Source organism: Thermobia domestica, chromosome 2 (assembly GCF_964235325.1).
Source record: "Thermobia domestica chromosome 2, izTheDome1.hap1.1, whole genome shotgun sequence".
NCBI classification, from domain to species: Eukaryota; Metazoa; Arthropoda; class Insecta; order Zygentoma; family Lepismatidae; genus Thermobia; species Thermobia domestica.
The window spans coordinates 383,002,538-383,025,603 of NC_137455.1; the positions used below are offsets into that span (position 1 = coordinate 383,002,538).

General features: G+C 35.1%; 1 long non-coding RNA gene across 3 annotated transcripts in view; it reads left to right on the forward strand.

Moving 5' to 3' along the window:
* LOC145678877 (uncharacterized) overlaps nt 1–23,066 on the forward strand; it is a 116,919-nt gene that overhangs the window by 81,503 nt on the left and 12,350 nt on the right. For all 3 annotated transcript variants that reach the window (XR_014130477.1, XR_014130478.1, XR_014130479.1), the window contains 2 exons: nt 3,643–3,718; nt 10,939–11,091. This is a non-coding gene — a long non-coding RNA (uncharacterized LOC145678877). The remainder of the gene's footprint in view (nt 1–3,642; nt 3,719–10,938; nt 11,092–23,066) is intronic.

Sequence of the window (23,066 nt, forward strand, 5' to 3'; positions counted from 1 at the left end):
CAATTTCATTACGTGTTTGCTTTTTTAATGGTTGGCGTTTGAGAGAGCTCCCGTATGCAAGTTGCTAGTATCACACATACTTATAAACAAGAACATACGCAGCGGGTCTATGTAACTCATTAGGTACCTCACGAGACGATTTGTTTCGTGACCTTGCTAGGAAGTAGAAGGCATATGAGAAGCACTAAAGGTTAGGGCACTACAGAAGTTGGGGAAGGGCTCTGTTTAAATTTAACTCAACATTCAAATAGCTTAGAAAGCTTATAGTAAATGAAGTTAGAAGATTAGCACAGAGTATAAGGGTGCCGAAGGCGATCGGGAGGGTGGCATTTAAGATCAATGTGGCTTAAAGATACATTGGGATGTGTATGCAAGGTGTTTAGAAGTTTATAGTATAAGGAAAAGCTTTGCTTATGGATGATTGCCTGGTAATGACGCTTGGCTTTGCTGTAATTTCTACCTGATTCCTTTAGCTTAGGATCACCAGATTTAGAAAATAAAAGTCACGGAACACTCGGCAAACTTGTATAACTTGTTAATCCATCTAGGTATAGTAATTTTTCATGCCAGTGAGCAAAGAGTCTCCAACTTTTCAAAATAACCAGATTTATATGCATTTAAGCTTACTTCCAATTCCAGCTGTTATACCGGTACATCCTTTTAACGTTTAGCATGAACCAAAATTAGGACATCAACTAGAGAAATCTGTCACAAAAATATGAAACAATGTAACAAAATTTCGAATTATTTCCGAACGAAGACTCAACGATAAGATTTAAGAACAAGTAAAAATTATAATAAGTAAGTACGAGTCAAAACCGAGTCATTTTTTAAAAGTATATTTTGAATCTCGTTTGCATTTTTCTCGAGACAGTGGATGACTGAAAAAAGGACAATCGCGTGAAAGCTGCAGACCCTGATCACCATACTTTAGCTTTCGGCATTACTCGAGCAGACAGTTCTACCAAATTTCGATACATTTCTCACATTTTCAGGTTAGGTTAAAGCTTTTTATTTGTTTTAGCAGAGCATGCACTGAATGAGGACCTCCATTAGTACTTGCAGATTGACTTCAGGAGAGTACAGTGTGGACGTATGGTGTAAAAATTACAGTGCATAAAACACGAACCAACTTGTGCTAGGCGGCCACTAAAAAGCACGAATGCTATCTAACCGAGTCAGGGCAGGAGCGTTAGCGAGGAGGTGCGTCCACAGGGAGCAGGCGCGTCGGCGACGGAGGGTATATACATAAACGAGGATAGTGGAAGAACAAACTTACATATACAATACTTCCACTTTCGCTCAAAATTCATTTCAATATGATGTGCACTGACACTAATTACTTATATTTACACTCTAATTCCTTCACGAAAAATGTTCCACATCGTGTTTTACCTATAAATTTTCTATTTGGTAGAACCATATGCTCAAGGTATTCTAGCTTTCTTACATATCACTCTTTTGTATATGTGTACTTGTATGAACTAGTATATTTTACCCGTAAATGTTACAAATAGTTACTCCCATATTCTCAATTTGTACCAGTTGATTCTTTAGTTCATAGAAGATATTTTGTTAATTTCGTTGCGTCCCATGTGATCAATGATATGTATTTACTTTTAAACTTCAAAGTTATCTTTTTAATTATACGTTGTTCAGTAATTGAGATCAGTGGTATTTTGTGCAAAAGATGACTAGTTTTAGAGGAGCTTATTAGTAGAACCAAAAACTTCTATAACGAATAGATTAAGGTCATTTGATGGAAGGGATTATCTGTATAGGTGTGAGAATAAAGAAAAGGGAGTAACCTGAAGAAGATACACTGATTGTATGAAATACCAGCTTTCCAGAATTTCCAGCATTTTTTTGTTTGTTTGCTTTATGGTAAATAATACACCAAATGCAAAGTGATTCGAGACGGTAAAGAATATTAAGAAAAGTAAAGATTATGATTAAAGGTACGTTAAGATATTTCGTGGAGCTAGGAAGTTGGATGCAGTAAGTGATGAAGAAATCATATTTATTCGGAACGAAGAGGTTGGTATCAAATATAGAAGTAGGAGGGGAGAAAATAGAACAGGTGACTAGTTTTCGATACATGTGTGGTATTATTAGTAATGATATGAAATGTGGACGTGAAATAAAATCAACGATAGGAATGGCGAAAGAAGCCTTTAGGAGGAAGAAAATACTATTTTTGTGGGTCCATGAATAAAAAATTAAGAAAAATACTCAAAATATGCTTCGTATGGAATATTGTACTGTATGGGTCAGAAACATGGACATTACATAAAAATGATTAAATATCGGACTAGAAGCTTTAGAAATGTGAGTGTGGAGAAGAATTGACAGAATTAGCTGGGTCGAGCAGAAAACGAATGAGAGGATATTAGAAATGGTAGGGGAGAAAAGAACACTTTTAGATATTAAGAAGAGGAAATTGGTTGGAACATTAGATAAGAAGGAACGGTATCATGGGAGACGTTTTAGAAAGCATGGTGGCAGGAAAGAGAGGAAGGGTCTAAAAAGACTATAATTAATGGACGATATCAAAACAGCAATTTCGTACGCAAAGATTAAGAGGTTAGAGGAAGACCATGGAGCATGGAAGCTTCTCAGTTGCAGCAAGTGACCTGCCAATAATGGCAGAACACCTATGATTATGATGCTGACGATGATGATGGTGTATTAAGGAGAGGAAAATCATTTCTGATTAGCACCGGGAAGAATGTTGGGAAGGTTGGAAGTGAGGTAACTTTTCGGACAAGTTGTTGTTTGAGTTTTGGTGGATATTCTGTTATTATCTTTGAAACAAATGAAGTTCAATAGTCTAATTTTTAAAAATGTTTTTATATAGTCCATCTTGCATTAGTTTTGTGATTATTTCATATATGCTATGTTGATATATTTTTCGAGGAAATAAGCGACATATTGGCAAGAAGTGTTTGGAAGTTTTTGGAAGGAAGTTTAAAACATAATTTAGTTATATCTGATCGCGAATTGCTTTTTTTGAATGTCTGTTAGTAGCGATTGTGAAAATAGCTTTTGATTTGTTAAAGATGCTCGATTGTGAGTCATACTTACTCTATGATGAATTTATTGTACTGAGAGGGGACCAGTTACAAATATGAATATGTACTAATGTTTTGTTGGGTAGTTAGTAATTTGCGATAATTGGATAGTCCTGTATATTGAATGAGCTATATGGAAGACACAAGTATGATGTTGTGAGATATTAACTTAAATAAATGGAAGTTGGATGAAAGTCATTGTTCTATTGACAAATATGTTGATGTGGTTTTGGAAGTGACTCGGCAATTTACGGTATATAAGAAACTAGTGCAAACTATTTTTTATGAGTGCCATCTGTATGTACATATAATTTTGAAATAGTGACAATATTCTTCTAGAATCTTCAGAGTTTTGCAGTAAAGATGTGAAGCAGATAGCTATTCACTGAGACCGTATGTAATGATAGCCTTGACAAATGCTCCATAGTGTTAAGAACGCTTTTATATTGAAGTCCAAATATCGTATAAATCGTTAAAGGAGATTCAGTAGCTAGTAATAGTTATTGTGTGGTTTCTAGGATAGCTATTGTCAGATACTATATTCTAAGAAATTTTTTTATGTATTTTGTAGGTTGAAAACGTGTGTCTTGAACAGTAAGATGAAGTTGAAATGGGTTCCTTTGTACCTTGGTGGTAGAGAAACTATGGTAAGGCTCAAATAGACACTATAATATGCAATGAAAGTATTGATTTCAGTTTGCTTGTATGAATATTTAATTGGTAAATGTTTTTCCTATTTATTAGAAGTACATTGCCGACTGCATGTTGATCAAGATTAACCGAGAAGAGAAGTTATATGAAATCGTCAGGAAACGGGATATATTTATAACAAAGGAGACAAAGCAGATCCTTGAGGTACTCCAACATATTAGACATCCTCGTTGACATGTTTTATTTCTTTTTTTTATTGTTTGTGTTTGTTGTTGATTTTACATCACTACCTAGCTCTGTTGACATTTACGAAAGACGACAAGAATCAAAATGTACGTCAAACGAGATACGTGATGAGAAGGGAGTAATCAGGAGTAATCAGCATAATGAGGAAAATTTCTAAGAATATATTGGCTATTTGGATGCTCAGTTCAAATAATGGAAAAAATGAACTAATGCCATTATTCACTTGTATACATCGGTTCCTATTTAAAAAACATCTTTGTAAAGTATAAATTTTTAGATCGTAAACTACGTAGTCATTGGTTTGGTTGCCAACATACCAGAAATAAGATTTTTTTAAACGAGGAATTGTACTTCATATATCGGTCCTGCAAAATTTCGATTTAACTAGTTTTCCTCAAACGAGTTACGCTATCTTCTAAGTTAAAATTTCTACAAATCCATCACAAATGTAACACTTATGTATAAAAGGGGTAGATTAATGTAAAAATTCTTTTTAACGCTTGCGGTGTTTAATGTGTATAGGATTAAGGTTACGGGACATCCTTAGTATGTTTCTTACTGTAAATATATTTCTCTGAAATTTTAATCTTTTAATTTCTTAATTGATTTAGTCATTCTTATTTTAAAGGGAATAACAAAAGCAAAGTAAATAGTGAACATGTTATTGTCGTGCATTCTAACGATTTTCATAATAACTCAATTCAGTGTTTGCTGCGATCGTTCCTGTGTCATGAGTCGAGCTCTATTGGGCGATAGCGTTGTACATTGGTTAATAATTGCTACATTGAAAATTAACCATATTGATCGAGCGTAAACTAATGTACAGTCACCAACAAACGTACCCTAAATCAGGGACGTACTTATGAATTTATTTTAGGGAATGGGGGGCTCCAAAGCTTTTTGTAGAGGTCCAAATTTAATATGAGAACGAAATATATTAAATTTTGTAAAATTATCCCTAAAATTAGACTAAATTAACAGGAAAGTCGGTATTTCGAGGACCCCAGAACCCATCCCTGCCGTACGTCTCTGCCCTAAACCCACTACATTTTTTTTTTTCGTAAGTTCAGAACGGTTTGATAAATTTCAGAAGTTCTTTGATCAAACATTTTTCTGTGAAAGTTGACGTTACAACAGAATACATTAGGTTAGAATAAGTTCAGTAGGTTAGAATATGTTATTTTAGCTTTGATTAACTTCGTACTATATTATAATGCAAGAATGGAATTTTGTTTTATTTTCTGTTAGCTTTTCGTACAGTGAATTACTTTGAATTACTTAGTTGTTCAAAATTGATTGAGTACACAGGTTATCACATAAGTTTTATTTTGGACATAAAATAAAAAAAGGTAATAAAATCCAAAACTGTAAAGTGGAGAAAGATGATCAATTAAATATGCCGTATCTCATAGCGTCTGATGAAGCCAGAGTTAGTTGGCGAAACTGTTTCCAGCAGTGGCGTATTTACGATTTTGTTTCGGGGGGGGCTTTGGTAACTTTCGGGGGGCTTTGCCTGAAAATGTGAAAATTCTGCAAGATATTTCATATACTTTACTATAGTAAGTAAGATTTTGGACCCCCCTAAATACACCACTGGTTACAAGTATTTAGTTTTTGATGTAAAAATATATTGTTCTGCTCTGCAAATACTAACTTTATATATATATATATTTTTGATTCTTTAGTACCGATTATAAACAATGATAAAGCCCATACAAACATTAATAAATTTGAAACAGAGAGCTATTATTAGGTGCTAGGTACGAAAATGTTGACGTAAAATAAAATTACAGGGGAAAAGGATTTAAGCTTAATCCATCCAGACTAACTAAATAAGTGCGAGTTGCCTTTTTAATCTTTTAAATAGATACCTATTTGTCCAGTCTCCATTAGAGAAGAAACTTTCAAGAAAAACATTGTGCCCTCTATTATGAGCCGCAGGAAATTTGAAGAGAACTCCAGAAAAGAGTTAATTTTAAACATAGAGAATTAACTATTTTTAAGTAGCTTGCTTTACTAACATTCCTGTATATATGTATCCAGGTTCACTCGAGCAAACGGTTCTACCAAATAGGAAATTATTAGGAAAAATAGTATGTGAAACATTTTATTATGAAGGAATGAGAGTTGAATATAAGTAATTACTGTCAGTACATAGCATATTGAAATGCATTTTGAGTGATAGTGAAAGTATTGTATGTGTAACTGTGCTCTTCCAGTATCTTTGTTTATGCGTATACCCCCCATCGTTGACGTGCCTGCTTCCTACGGACACATCCCCTCGCTAACGCTTGGGCCCTCCTGCTGCGCTCCTGCCCTGACTTGGTTAGATAGCATTCGTGCTTTTTAGTGTCCATGTAGCACAAATTGGTTCGTGTTTTATGCACTGTAGTTTTGTATTTTAATTTTACTGATAATTAAAAATTATATATTTTGTACTCTTTGTTATAAAATAAATACAAATATTACTTAAAAAGTAATTAACAAGGAATACAGACAACATGATAGGTCATCAATTGCCGTTGAGCTCATTTTTCTAGTCGCAGCCATGACCTAGATTTTTGGGTAATTCAAATTCTGGTCACACTGTAATTTCTATGGATGGCAACACTGAAAATTCTTCCGATTCGTATTTTCGGGTGTAGAATAATGTTATCTATTACTGAGATAAATTACGTTTTATTATCTATTTTCACTTACGAAAAACTAGCAAAAAAAAAAAAAAAAATGTTAGCTTTTGAAAAATATTTAGTAGTCTCCCCCTTAAGGAAACGTCTCTGAGTTTTGTTGATAGGCAGTTGCAGCTCTGCTAAAACAACAGGATTTGCTCTACAAACGATGGTAGGTTAAGGGTAGATTTGTCTACCACAAAAGCTTCAGCAAGAGATAAATCAGTGTTGATAGGTGAAAGGAAACATAAGTGTAGATGAAGATTCAAACACTGACAGGATTCAATTTAGTCTATACAGTGATGGCCAAACGGCAGCCTAGGTCCGAATTAGGCCCACAAGTATATTTCATTCGTCTCGCGAACAAAATATATTTTTTTTTTAATGTACGATTTATTCCTTCTTTTTAAAACTCAGTGTAACATGAAAGATGTGTTTGGTCATCATAATATATCTCACTTGAGATTTCACTTTTAACTGTGAAAATATTTTCGTTAACCCTTTATCAAAAAACCCATTCTGAAGGTAAGGCGGTAGCTACCGTATTGAAGTTTAGAAAAACGCAGCTTTCAGAGTCACTTTCAAATCTTCGTAGCTCAGCCCTAGTTTGTCTAAGTATATGAAAGAGGAACCATAATACGCAAAATAAAACAGCAATTCAGAAAGTGTATGACTTACACCCACTCAACAAACCGTCACCTCTGGAGTACAATAGAAAGCCCCGCGGGTATCATTCTTATTTTAGCCTGGCCCACACTGCATACGAGGCTCGTATTAATTGTTATAGAATATTATGTTTACTATTTTCGAGTGAAAGTGCGTGTTCATCGTAACAACGTCTAATGCAAAGTAATTTAACACACACACACACACACACACACACACACACACACACACACACACACACACACACACACACACACACACACACACACACACACACACACACAAGGATCTCTTCGAATAGCAAGATCGATAAACAAAGGTACGGAATGCCCTTCTATAATCTTTATTATTTTGTAGATTGTCAAGCGAACATCCACGGTATGATACAATCACATGTAAGCATAGTATCCAGCAGTATTTCAGTGTCCACTATATTCTACGTTCTGAGATAGTGTATGAAAACATCTAAATTTACGCGACATTTTTAATCTATTCAGCTAATCTTAAACATAAACCATTAGGCTTTTTAAAATCAAAAGCATCGAAAAGTATCTTCCTGAAGATACGCTACTAAATTACTTTTGGGATAGTTGCAACAATAAAACCGCTCGCAGTTGAAGCCTTGAAATTAGATGTTACAACTGGAAATGGGAACCTCGAGGTGCTTAGAAATTGAAGTAAATTGTTGAGAGTACACCATGTAGCAAAGAATAATTGAAAAGACAGATGAGTATACGAACAGGAACGACTTGTACATGTGTGAATGGTAATGTGTAAAGTGTCCTAACACTGTTTGAAAGTAAGTTCTGTGACCGTATGCTCATTTGACATTTCACAAGTTGAGGTACATTTTAAACACTCTGAGGGCAGTTAGTATTAAACACTTTTACATAGTCTACTAGAAATTTCGTAATGTGTAAAGTGTCCTAAGTAGTTTCTATGACCGTATACTCATTGATCACTTCAGAAGTTCAGGTACATTTTGAACACAACTGAGGGCAGTTCCTATTAACCACTGTTAGGAGGTATTCTAGACACTAAGCAATATAAAGGGTCCCAACACTGTTTGAAAGTCGTTTCTATGACCGTATACTCATTGATCACTTCAGAAGTTCAGGTACATTTTGAACACAACTGAGGGCAGTTCCTATTAATCACTGTTAGGAGGTATTCTAGACACTAAGCAATGTGTAAAGGGTCCCAACACTGTTTGAAAGTCGTTTCTATGACCGTATACTCATTGGTCACTTCAGAAGTTCAGGTACATTTTGAACACAACTGAGGGCAGTTCCTATTAACCACTGTTAGGAGGTATTCTAGACACTAAGCAATGCGTAAAGGGCCCAACACTGTTCTGTGACCGTATACTCATTGAATACATTAGAAATTCAGATATATATTTTGAACACTCTGAGGGCCAATTCCTATTACCACTATTAAAAGGCATTCTAGACACTAGGTAGTGTGTAAACTGCTTTAACACTTATCAAAAATAGTTTCTGTGCCCGTATACTCATTGGATACGTCCGAAGTTCAGGTACATTTTGAACACTCTGAAGGCAGTTCCTATTAACCATGATAGGATGCATTCTAGACACTAGGTAATGTGTAAAGTGTCTAACACTGTCTAAAAGTAGATTTTGTGATCTCATGTTAATAGGACACATCAGAAGTTCAGGTTCATTTTGAACACTCTGAAGGCAGTCCCTATTAACCATGATAGGATGCATTCTAGACACTAGGTAATGTGTAAAGAGTTCTAACAGTGTTTAAGACTTGTTTCTGTGTGCCTCTTTTTCTTTCTTTTAAAAGAGAGGCTCTATAATTCCGAAATCAACATTCGAAAACAAGGCAAAGGGTCATTTTTTAGTTATTTGTAAATAAAGAATACTCAATTCTCACTACGAAAGCTCACGAATTATATGTGAAAGAAGCTTTTGTTTTTTCTGTGCATTTCAGTTTGTACGTAACTACTTCTCTTGATAGCAATCTCTCAATTAGTTTGATGCAACTTTTCATACCTTTCTATTCTAAACAGACTTTTCACTTTCTTGTATTTTCTCTTTCTTACACTTATATTTTACTCTTGTCCTCCTTGTGGGTACTTTTCCTCCTGCCATTCCCTTATGACCAATAGTATTGTTCATTCGTGTATAGCAATGTGTCTAACCTTCCTCAATCCTGTTTCGGATATCAACCTCAAAATACTTATTTTCTTTTGTATCATTTCCAACACTCGTTCATTCGATGTTATGTATACATATACTTTTTTCGATTCTTCTATATCTCTACATTTTCAATGATTCTGTTCTCCGTGTTTTTCTTTTTCACCGAAAGTTCATGTTTCATATTTTTATATCGCCACACTCCACATCTACACTTTCATAAGCCTCTTCTTAAGTTATAAATATAATATATTTCCCGTTAGAAACCTTTTTTCTTCAAATGTCTTCACGTGCGTCTTTACTTGAGTCTTCACTTGATTCTTTACTTCAAATGTCTGCAGTAAGGCCATTTAAGTAACTTATACATCTCTTTCTGTCTATTATAGTGTAATACTCCATAAATAATAAAATTTCTGGCTTTCTTTGTCACGTGACCTCTTACTTTGATTCTAATTTTATTTGTGTGGTTAGAATAGACTCGGATTCGATTCCTATGATTCAGATCCCACGTTAAGCTGTTCGTCCATGTGTCATATTGCTTTAGTGCTAAAAGGAAAGCTAATCTTCACATTAACCAACCAATTTTTGTTCTAGTTTCTTCTTCCTTTTTTGTGTCTTGGTATGCAATAACTTTTGTCTTTCTTGACCTAACTTTAGTGTTAAATTGTTGCTAAGTCACTAAAGATGTGTTACAGAAACTGAATAAGCATTGATACCACGCTATACTCGTAATAAAAACATTAGATAAATGAATCGAAAAGACACTGAAAAATAAACATGACCAGATTTAATTGAATCAATGTCAATACTGATGTGCTAGGTAAACATATTACATCTATATCTACATTTCAATGGCAAATTTCGAATTTAGCGAACGTTGAACACTTGCACCGTCCTTGTTTTTAGCCAATTGATTTCTACGGAAGTGGATGTTGAACATGTGCACCGTTCTTGTTTTTAGTGAATTGATTTCTACGGAGGACTATTTTTATGCTTTCTTTGAAATTTTAATCTTTTGATTTGACTTATCTCTCCAAATTTATTTAAATGTTCCTCACTTCATGAAAATTAAACTTTGTCACCTATTATTTTGATAGCTAATAATTAAATTTAAATAAATTTAAACTTATATAAGTATATACTGCAATGCAATTTGATTTTGAAATGGTACAACTTATATACGAGTATAATGTAAATTGATTTTGAAATCGTAAAAGTTCTATATGAGCATAATACAAATTGATTTTGAAATCGTGACATTTGGCGAGATTTGAAGAAAGAGTCAGTAAAATCAAAGTATTAAAACTTGCAGTTCATTTCATTGAAACAAAACAAAAGAATAATTCTCCGTAGAAATCAATGAGCTAAAAATTAAAGATGGTATTTGTAGTCTACACTGTTGAGAATAGAAATTTTCGTATTAAATTTTTAAACATTTAAAATAAACTTATTTTCTTTCTTGCTTTCCAGACCTGTGAAAAAGAAATCAGTCGACAGAGTCAGGAAATAGCATATACTGTATGTAAAGAAGAGAGTATTGGGAAATGATCATAAAGTGAAATCTGACAGCCGCACGTGCTCTGGACTATGGAAGAATTTCAAAGCTTTTTTTAATGATGAAAGGTTAGTTGATGCTTTTATATAACTGTGAATAGTTCAACTATCATGGGTTGAACTCATTATTCTGCTATGGAAAGGTTCACAGTTGATTTTGCTTCGATATACAGGAAATGAGATAGGAAATCCATATTTGATTTGGCAATATAGATTATGTATGACCACCAATTAATGTTTCTAAACACATAAATCGGTTTACATACCGATACCATATATATTAGAGATTCATCTTAAAATCACACTCAAGATGTCAGTATCCTCTTTTGTTCTATTCTTGCCAGGATTTTTCTCTCATCAGTCACATGTTACAGTAGCGCGTACTTAATTGTTTTCTTCATAAATTACTTTTTCCTCAATGCTTCATTACTCTATAGCAAATATTTTAAAATTTTGATTGAAAAGAGAAAAATGCTCTGGTTTTACTTACAATTCATGCTATAGACCTAATTTCTATAGGCTTGAAGAATGCGTGGTAGGAACAAATTATACAAATTAGTTTCAGTAATTGTAATGTGTGCACTCGCTGTTAACACACATCATAGTTTTTTGAATTAAAAATAGCAGAATTTCCAAATGTATGTGGACAAGTGAATTTTGTTGAATATCTACAAAGGACATTTTGTTAATAAATTAAGGCAGTATGTTGTGCTTGGGAAGGGCAGGGGGAGCAATTGCCCACTTCAGTTTGAGAATCACGTAATTCTTCACAAATTATATACTAACATACTAAAAAAAACAAAACAAAAAAAAACGTAAAGGGGCCGCGGTGGCTCAGTGGTAGGGCGTTCACCTCTGGTGTTTGGGGTCCTTGGTTCGATCCCAGCTTGCACCAAGTGAACTTTGTGGTGGACAAACACACTTTGTGGTGGTGCCTCGGTTTCCTCGGGGTTCTCCCGTTTCCTCCGACTTTCTTTATTCCTCCATTTCATTCATTTCTCATCATCACCGTCTCCTTTAGCCTAACCGCCATAACAGCAGGAGAAAAATTTCAAGATTTCATTTCATTTTCAAAAACGTGAAATCTTTATAGCTATTAGTTGACAACCTTGCCCCTCACCTGGCAAAATCTGATGTGACACTACTGATTTTTGTGCGTAGTGCAAAGCTTAATAGTGATAGAGACTTACGCTAATTATGATAGTGGGTAGTTGATTAAAAGACTAACTATGGAACACGGAGGTTCAATGTCGCGTTCACAAAAGCTCTCCACTGACTTCTCTCCTTAGCCAACTGGATCCAGTTTTCACTTTGTATTCCTTTACGAGATCCATCTTAATATTGTCCTCCCATCTGGTCCTAGGTCTTACTAATGGTCGTTTTCCGATTGGTCTTCCAGTCAAAACTTTGAAAGCGTTTCTACTTTCTTCCATCCTAGCTACATGATCTGCCCGCCTAAGCCTCCTAGACTTGACGACCCTAACGATATTGGGTAAACCGTATAAATTATATAGTTCCTCGTTATGGAGTTTCCTCCATTCCCCATTCCCGTTCTTCTTGGGTCCGAATATTCGTCTCAGGATCTTGTTCTCAAATACTTTCAGGCTATATTCTTCCCTCAGAGTAAGCGACCATACGCACTACAAAATACTTATTGATTTAAGTCAATTTATAAAATCTTTATAAAAGAGCGGAGGAATATACCTCTATAATGATAGTTACCATGCTGGATTCTGCCGAGATGAAAACTGTCTGTTGCTAGACTCGAATATAATTCGATGAATGGATGAGCATATTGACTGAGTGTATGATCAGAGTATGAATGATCTCGAGCAATTACGATGTCAGGTTTAATTTCTTGGTGGGGGGAGTGGAGGAGCAGATTATTTTTAGAGACAGTTGTTTTTTTGTTTATCGAAAATAATAGGTTTATATTAATTGGCCCACATTACAACACGACATGTCTAGGTAGGCAGTCGGGGAGCGGGCAATGCTACCGGGGGTCACGCAAGCCTCCTTTGCCCCCTTCCTCTAGCGTCGTTAGAATCCTGAGTGCCTTTTGTTCTTACGTTTGCAAAGATAATATGCCGACGTATAATGTCGAGAGAATCCACTTCTGTACTAGGAAAAATAAAGAATTCGTAGATGCCGACATAAAATGTCAAGAGAATCCACTTCTGTACTAGGAAAAATAAAGAACTCCTAGATGCCGACGTAAAATGTCAAGAGAATCCACTTCTGTACTAGGAAAAATAAAGAATTCCTAGATTCTGAACCGTTAAACGATACAGATTTGTTTATATTATCTCCAACTTAACGCAAATGCGTTCTTAATTGGGAAGAAAGAGCATAAGACTATGAAGTAAACAATATTGGTACGTGCGCGATTGTGTTAAACGATTTATGTGAGTAATAATGCCAAAATACTTCCCTAAGGCAAGCCATGATTTAGGGAATTCCCGCTAATATGTAGAAATAAATGTATTCAAACCAAAATTAACTCTTTCGATTCTAAGCCTGAGCAGGACTCGGGATAACTTGCTAGCTAATGCGAACACACAAAGCCCAAGCCTTACGAATAAATGATTGCACATTGCTCAAAAGAAAAAATGGAATTAACATCTCCAACGGTTTTCGCACTTGCTAGATGTGGTACAATCATTGGCTAAGATAAAAGAATTTCTATCGATTTATTACCCAGAAACTGTAAACATTCTTTGTTCAATAAATGTAGACAAGGCAGACTCTCAAAGCGCAGCACAACAGGGGAAAAACTGACAAAGAAGTAATTATGTAGACATAAGCAAATTTACTTGCTATGAAGTTAGAAATTAGTCTGATTTACCCACTAGAGAGTTGGAAATTGTCTAGTTTTTATACAAAACCCTTAAAATATATTTCGTTAAAATATTTTTCTATCTCAAGCTGTACCAAACATGCGATGATTAACTTGTAATATTGTAGTTAATCGGAGTAGATTATCTTTAACTTTGAAATTTAATCATAGTCCTGGCTCTGTATCTGGGAGAATTGTCCACAACACAAAAGTTAAAGCTGTCTCGTCTCGGAAAATGCATCTGTTTGCATTGGAAGAGGTCCATCTCGTCTCATACCTTTCACGAATATTCTATCTTGTGTCGTCTCGTAATCAAAGCTAGAACGAAAGTTGTAGTTGTCGAGATGAAGATAAATATAGTCTTTTGAAAGGAATATTTTCAAATAATCTGCTTAATAGCTGTGCTATATTGACCAGTGTTAATTTACGTTGATAAGATCTATATTTATTGGGCTTCGAAAGCAGCAAGATTTTTCACGTATACCGCTCTGGGAGCTAATACCCTCCTCGCAATATGAAATTGTATGCCTGTTTGATAAATTAGAGTTGCTTCTTTAATATGACTATATGTATGGGATGTCAAATTCTAGAGTAGAATTTGTCTATTTCTGGTGGCAGTATCAGTATCTTTGTGATAATGGGCTTCGTAAGTTTATGTTTATCGCCTATTAGATGTGTAAAAGCTGTTCAAAAGGATGAGCAGTTGGTTTTGATGGCCATTGCTCAAAGGTAGTTGACAAAATTGTCAAGGTATGAATAAAGATCATTTCTCTACTTTTCCCTCTCTAATCGTTTCTTTTTCCCATCAAAAATTTAATTCTTTCATTCCTTTGCTTTCACTATCATTGTCTATCTCAACCATTCCTTCTATTTTAAACAGGTGCTCCTTTCAGTCACAGTAAGATTATATCTACCATCCCCTAATTGTTTATGCAACCTCAAATGTGACCTTGCCATTTCATTAAAAATACGGTTTAAGTATTGTTTACAGAAGAAAAGATAGAGTTGTGCAGGAAAAACAGATTAAAGACTTTCGTAGTTGGTTGTTAGACCTGTTTTCTTTGATATTGTCTGTTTCCAGTACACAGTTACCAACAGTGAAACGATGTTTTTATTTCGTACATTTCTCCTTTTTAAAAATGCAATCCGAAATTTGCTTGTGTTCGTTTCAGTTTTAAATCGTTGCATGTAGTCATCCATGCTCGTTGTTCATAAGCTTTTATAACAGCTCAAAGTTAGTGCTAACATGCCCTTCCGTTTCAGCTCGGAGATGATTGAGAATATCTCTTGCCCGTTGCAGCTCGGAGATAGCTGAGAATACCTCTTGCCCGTTGCAGCTTGGAGAGACAAGAAGGATATGACAAGTTAACAACTGATGTCTTCTGCCTTTAGGTATCCGCTTTTATAGCCAGCTTTTGGAGGCGGAATCTGTGGAGGAGTTGCAGGAGTCCTCTTCGTATCTCTTCGCGTTCCGTCGGTGTGACGATATCCGTCGGCTGCTTGCTGCTGCTTGTGCCGAAGTATGTGTTTTTATTTGCTAATACGGGATGCTTCCAATATGAGGGAACATAGCAGTACTGTTCGCAGATATTTCTGATGTAGGGTAAAGCTCCTGCATTTCAGATGTGTAGTCTCTATAAACAAAAGATGTAATCGTTATCTGTTCGATATGGTCTGGTGGTATGGTAAACAAGAATAGTTTATGGTGTATATCGATATCAAGAACTACTGCTTATGCTAATAAAAAAATTGTCCAAAGATGAATTTTTAATTTAGTTTTTTAATACTAATTTGAGAACGGCGAATCTAATAGAACTACATATTTTAAAGCATGCCCGTTCATGAGGTCACAAGATCTGAAAGTTGGAGTATAAATAGGTATGGATAATGCAACATTGAGGCCATCCTTCTCATGACCTCATCGAAGGATATGTTTAAAAATAGTTTGAGTGCATTCGCAAATGTATTCAAGCGTGGACACCTCTTTCATTGGAATCGACAGTTCAAAATACCTCCACATTTGTTAAAATTTATTTTAGTCGTTTTCCACCATACATCTAAAATTCAATTAACAATTTCACGCTCCAAAGTAATGTGACGAACTAAGATTTGATTGCTTCAAAATAAGCTTCAAGCAGTACAATCAATCCTCATGATATTATTTCTAGTCCTGAAACAATCTTAGAATGTAAACTCCTTCCTCGAGTAACAGTAATTTAAGTCAGCTCATAAGAACAATCGTTTTTGGCAATGTCAGAACAAAGTGTCATCTATCATCAAGATTATGTATGAAACAACAGAACACCAGCATTATACTCTTATCGGTTGTAGTGCTCTTTGTGCAATGGATAGCGATTCAACAGACATCTGTCGCGCCGTTAAAGAGTTAGAAAACACAATGTACTAAACGTATCACACTCCGAGAATCCGTCTAAAAATATACGGTGACTGGTTTTATGTAACTTAATATTGCATATAGCTAAGTAGAGCACCTTACTTGTTCTAAATTATTGGAAGTAGTTGAACAAATTCAAATTCGAAAATTACACATTCAACATATGTTGATCTGGAATCTGGATAATGACATACAAAATAACTCACTGGGTATGGTAAAGAAATTAGTCACAAGTGTCTAGTCAGCCGATGCAGATATTGAACCAAGACATTAGTTTGGGGTAGCCAGGGGACTCGATCCCGTTTAGATCATCTTTAGGGTTCCCCGAAACTACAATTTATTTGTTTAGACGAATAGGGTGTTCAAAAATACGCACTCAAGGATGTATGATGAACTCAGGTTAGCCCAATCCCAAAATTATCTCTGTCCCCCTTTCTTAGTGTTTTGGCTACGGGTAAATAGGACCTTTCATTTGTCTAAGTCGATAAGTGGGAATTCCGACAACTTATTCTATAAAATATGCAACAACAAGTATATATTCTCTGCTTATTTGGAATTATCTGTGTCAGAGGTTTTATAAAGAACACATCGAAAGAGGTTAAAGTTTTTTTAACCAACTTAAAAGAAAAGGAGGGTTCCAATTGGACCCTTGTGGGTGTATTCACGCATAACTTTGTCACAGGTGGACTGAATTCTTCTTTTGTTTGAAAGAGTACATTTTCCCGGTAGTCTCACGTAAATTTCATCGGGTTATGATTGTAGTGTTTAGAGTTAGACCTTGAAATATCTCAAAGAGAGTAGTGAAATCGGTTCATCTCTTAAAAAATATTCTTATGTACAGAGTCGATCTCTCTTTGTCATAATAAAGTGCCGAAAAATAATCTTTACACTAATGATGAAGTGATAACAATATTGACCTTATTCTCTTTTATAGAAGAATGTTCCTATAATAACTATTTTGTCACATCTTCTTTGATTTCAAAGACTTTTTTAGTCAATATTGAAAATAATGTCACAGTTTCAAAACAGCTCTTTTTATACCACCTGTAGTTCCTTAATGTTAATAAGTTGACCTTATCAAACTTGCTCTTTCATATATTTTCTATTGGCTTAATGTTTAGTGAAATTCGTGGAGAGTCAAGCACTGATAAACTGCATGCTGTTGTTCAACTACACTGAAGTATTCACACTGCGCGTTCATGAATAGGCTATGGCACACTGTATTGAAAAATGGATACTTACATGGAAGTATGTATAATCCCGATCTCCCCTTTCTTCTACTGAATCATCCATTTTATTACACTATCTGAATGTTTGACTTTCTTCACAGTATACCGTTTGTCATAGCTGATATACGCACACTCTGCTCTTCTCACCCTCGGATCAACCTGAAACTAATCTGAAAGCAAAATTTTAAATGTTCCCGTGTCCAATGTTGTTATTTCTTAGAAAATTCCAATCTTTTCTTCTTCATAGCATTGTTCAAAAGTGTTTTCTTGGCTAGTCGTCAGGGAGGTAGTCTTCATTTCTGAAGTTGAAGGCATCTTTGAGCAAATCAGGGACATTACGAAGGTAGCCCTAAGTTCTTAAGTTAATGGCGTATCGTCTGAATTGAGATATCTGAGCAAATCAGGGACATTGTGAAGGTAGACCTAAATTCTTAAGTTAATGGCGTATTGTCTGAATTGAGATATCTGAGCAAATCAGGTACATTGCGAAGATAGCCCTATGCTCTAAATTTAAAGGCATATCGTCTGGATTGAGACTTCTTTGAGCAAATCAGGGTATTTATTTTTAATCTTATGGCTGTTATGACATTCTATGCTATTTTTAATCCTATGTCTGTTTACGTTTTAAAGTGCTGTCAGTGTTATTTGCAATTGTCTTAGTACTTCCTGGGCCAACTTCTCGGCTTCTTGTTCCAGAACTGGCTCCTTTATTGAGAAGATAAATAATCTGCCTTTGAAGCTTTCAGTTCTGAACCCATAAGAATTATATAAACTCCTTGCTTTAACGAAACTAAGGCACTAGTTTTCTCTTCAACTAAAAGCTTTGTGTTGCTCATTCTTCGCCACGAGAGTAGAGATGTCAAGCATCAAATTATCACAATTATACAAGTTTTGTCCCCTTCAATAAAGGATAACAATGTTAACCCCATGCTTCCATGAGGAAGGTTAAGAGAGAAATATCCTATTGCAGGCATTGAAGTTGAAGGTCGCACAGGAGTCAGGGTGAAAACGAAAAGTAATAGCAGTGTCGCATCTGAAGAAATTTTCTGTATGGCGTGATATTTTCTTAATTTGTATTGAAATCGGAAATGGTAGTGAATTTCTACCACTTCCGGTTTCAACAGAAATGGAATATATCCTTGGGACATTTAATTGATTACAGAAAACAGTTTATCCCTTTCTATTACCACTGTTTACTCTAAAGTGATCAACGTTAAAACCGAAAGTGGTCACTTCTGGTTCTGGTTTCTATACTTAGGACATTAAATTGATTCCGAAGGAACCACTTCTCGCTCTCTTATTGCTTTTCCTCTATGTAGATCAGGGGCACACCCACGCAGTGACGTAACTAGGGGAGGAAACAGGGCTTCTGCCCAGGGCGCCGAATTGGAAGGATGCAAAATGGACGCAAAATTGGGAAAATATTTGGGGCAGCGTTTTAGTTTGGTTGATCAGGGGGGCGTTAAGTCGAGTCCTTGCCTCGGGAGACAACTAGTGTATTTATGTCGCTGCACCCACCGGGGGCGGAATCAACAGGGTCTGGACCCCCAAAACTTCGTAATTCGAAATACATTTGTACACTTTCATAACAAACTTATACTTGTTTACCAGATAAATACGGTACTTGATATAGGCCTAGACTAAAGAGTTGACCTTACTCATCATCCGTATTATTTCTTTTCTGATAAAAGAAAATAATCAAATTTTGTCATTTTTCGTGAGAATATAGCTCAGTAGTTGCTTAGCTTTTTTCCGGCTGTAGAATAACACTTGTTCGATACTACATAAACACGGTTTTCTAGTATTCGACCCCCCAAACCTTTTACTCCTCCCAACAAAATTTTCTGGATGTGCGCTTGATGTAGATTAATATTGAAAGCGGAAATTGTCGTGAATTATCTTTCATTTCTAGTTATAGTAAAGAGTTAAGACTGAAAATAAAATGTATTCTTGGGATGCTTAGACCATAATCGTTTGCATGAACAGCTCGCTATCTATTGCCGTTTTTTGCTCTATAGGCTACTGATAAGCTTTAAAACTGGAGACAGTTAATTTCGACCACTTTGGGTGGAAATATCACCTCTCTCAACGAACTTAGTTCCAACGTTTGACTCTACTGTACATTATGGTCCAAAATTGATGGCGATTCATCTAGTACACTTCTTGATATCTTTCGACTCCAGGACAGACAGGGTAAATATATAGAGGGATGTTTTGATTGGTAAACCAAGCTCCTTAAGAGGCCCCATCATGGCGAAAATAAAATACTGTTAATTTTACAGTAATTATGTGATATCTTCAAATAGATAAAAGATAATCGAAAGGTGAAACAAGAACTCGCTAGACAATATTACTTTTACGTGCGATACCGTTATGAAGACTCACTTATCTGCTTTCGATTTCCAGCCATTTAGAAAATCGGCATTTATTTTCGCGTTTCTACGGCTACAAACGGAAAGCTACTAGGTGACTCGTGATAACGGTACCTCATACAAACTAATATTGTCTAGGCCGCTCTTGTTCCAGATTTCGATATCTTTCATCCATTATCTTATATCCATTTGAAGATATCACACAATTACTGTAAAATTAGCGGTATTTTAATTTCACAGTGATTAGGCCTCTTAAAAATCGATAGTTTGTTGGGAAGGTAGGGAAGAGATTAGGTAAAAATTGTTATAAATATTGACTTTTTTCTTTGCTCCCAGTAGTGCAGTACTCAAGCGATTCAAATGATCAAAGTATTTTTCGTGTGATTGAAATCATTCATTCACGCTAAAAAAAAAAAAAAAAAAAAAAAAAAGCTCAAATTCCTAAATGATTCACACGTAAATGGATCGAATCATATTTGCAAACAAAAGCAAACGAATCATTTTATCACAGTGCAGATTTTAGCTCCTTCGTGGCTAAGCGGTTAGCGTACTCGCCTTTGGCGTGAGAGACACGGGTTCGATTTCCGGCGGGAGCTCATGTGGTTTGGATTCCACGTTAATTAGTAGGTCCTGTCTCATATAGCCTCGCTGCTGAAAGGGACGTTAAACTCAAAATCAACTCAACTCAACTCAACAATGCAGATTTCATTGTTTTATTCGATATTTATAAGGAAAAAATATTAACTATAGTAATCCATTATATCAGTGGTTCTCAACCAAATTCCTATCACGACCCCAATTTTATCACATCCTTTTGCCAGCGACCCCCTTATAATTTCTGTTTTGTAATAAGCTTGTGTGGGATTTTTAACATATCTATTGCGAAAATCTTACGATATCCATTTATTCCTATAATAGTAGAATCCATTTCTTGTATATAGTGGATACAGTAACTTCCGTAAAAGCGAATGGATTAAAACAAAATTTAGTCAGTTCATTCACATTATAAATACTAAATCCGATCAGTCATACTGTTTCAAAATGGAGGCCGTTTGAACTTTATAACTCCCTTAATTTTGGGTCATATGATAAAAAAAAATGATTTCGAATTTTGATCTAAAACCTTTGGACAGTTGTTAAAAACGTTATTGAGATTTTAATTTAAAAGAAGCCGACTGTTGTGAATTTGATACATTGTTGAGTATATGTTCAGCATCACAAAAACTGTTAAGGTGCATCACCACCCGGAAGTCAGTACATATTTCAGCTCGTTCCCTTAACTACTGCGCAATGAGACGTTACATATTTTAAATATTATGCTATAGGATCAGCTACAACACAAGACACTGATTCATTTGGTTGTGTCTTGTGATATCGAAAAATGTAACAAATAAAAAAATATTTGATTCGTATTACAATGAGCACACAAGATGGCACTTGCTGTTAGATCTTACTAGAAGTGCTCCGTTTTATGAAATGTTTATTTGTATGTGTAAAGTCTTTTAAAGTAACAATCTTATTACGAAATAGATATATTGTTTGACCGTTTTTCATGTTATGTTTCACATTTAATTTAAATATTAATTTACATTGAAGGAAATAGATTTTTAGAAGAAACTTGCGCAAAACGCCATAATGCGTTGTTGCCAAATTTGTACGTTTAATTCCTGGGTACTAGCGTTGCAGTTCGAGAAGCGGAACTTAGCTGTGAATTGCGGTAAGGGTTAAAAACTAATTTTTTCAGTAAGTATCCAAGCAGAATCCCACGATTACTTCCTTTATTATCTGGCACCAGCAAACACTCGACACTACCTGGCAACGCCGCAATATTCAAGCAGTTTTTATCATAGCACCGAGAACACCTAGTGATCCACCTTAGGGTATAGAAGCAACTTGTTTACAATTAAAATTAGAAAACAAATAAAATCCCACACCAAAAATCTACCTTCATTGTGGCCAGTTACTGGGAAAAAGACTATTCGCTTACACACATACGTGCAATGGCGCCGATCCTGGGAGGGAGCGAGGGAGTCCGGGCCCCTCAAAGCTCATGTGGGCTCCCGTGTTGTATTTATGAATATACAATATTTTGCATAATTTGAATGCAATTTGTCTTAAAATCCTCATATATATACCTTCTGTATCTGAATGCCCCCCCCCCCAAATTTACAAAGAAATCGGCGCCCTTGGATAAGTGCGAAGAATAACAAACGATCCTAAACAAAAACTGTTGCTGTTCTACTTGTTGTTCTTAACAGTATGTAAAAAAATAAAAATATGCCTGTCAGAACAAAATTCAAAATAATATTTAAAGATACTTTCCGGTATTAGATTCTAATTATATTTATCTCTTTCGCTTATCTTCGCGCCCTCCAAGTTAAGAGACCCTGCATTATATTAATTCTTCCACAAGGTAATATTTATTATTATTATTTTAAGTTTCTCGGGAGAGGGTTGTGCTCTCTATACAGGAAAGGAAATAAAAATACAGGAAAGTAGAAAAACGGATTGGCATGAATTATTTTATTTAACAATAGTTATTTATTTTTTTCTATATTAATATTTTAGTTATTACAAAACTTTCCAATTGACTTTTAAACTTTACCGTATTACTGTGCCGTAGAGATGGCAGCGGTTTTAATTATAATTATAAATGTAAAATGTTAGACAAATTTATAAAACTTACGTACAACATTTCTCGATGATCTTCATTTTTCCTTTAGAATAACTGTTGAAATATGTAACAAAAGGTTAGGTTATTGCTCCACATAATGATGTAATGTCATACTTGCAGTATTAAATTTTGTATACATATATTATATACCACAAATCAGGGATTTCGTGCATAGATTTCAATTAAGACCATTAATTCTTTGAAGAGCAGGTTCATTAAGTTGTTTGTATTGTGAACTAGCTGAGGGATGCTTTGAAGAAACGCATTACAAAGTTAATTGGGTAAAGTACAGATTAAAAATATGAAGGCCATTATTTTTAGAATATTTAAGAATAAAATCGGGTAATTCACAAAGAAAGAATTACATCCAAAGAGCTTATTTCTGCAAGTGCAGCTTCTCGAAATAAAGTGACAAGAGTTGAAATTGCATAATTAACTCTAAGGTCATTGTCATGTTATCCACTATAAGAAAAGGAATAGTACACAATATATATACAGTGAAACCTCCCTTAACGGACACCTCTCAATAACGGACACC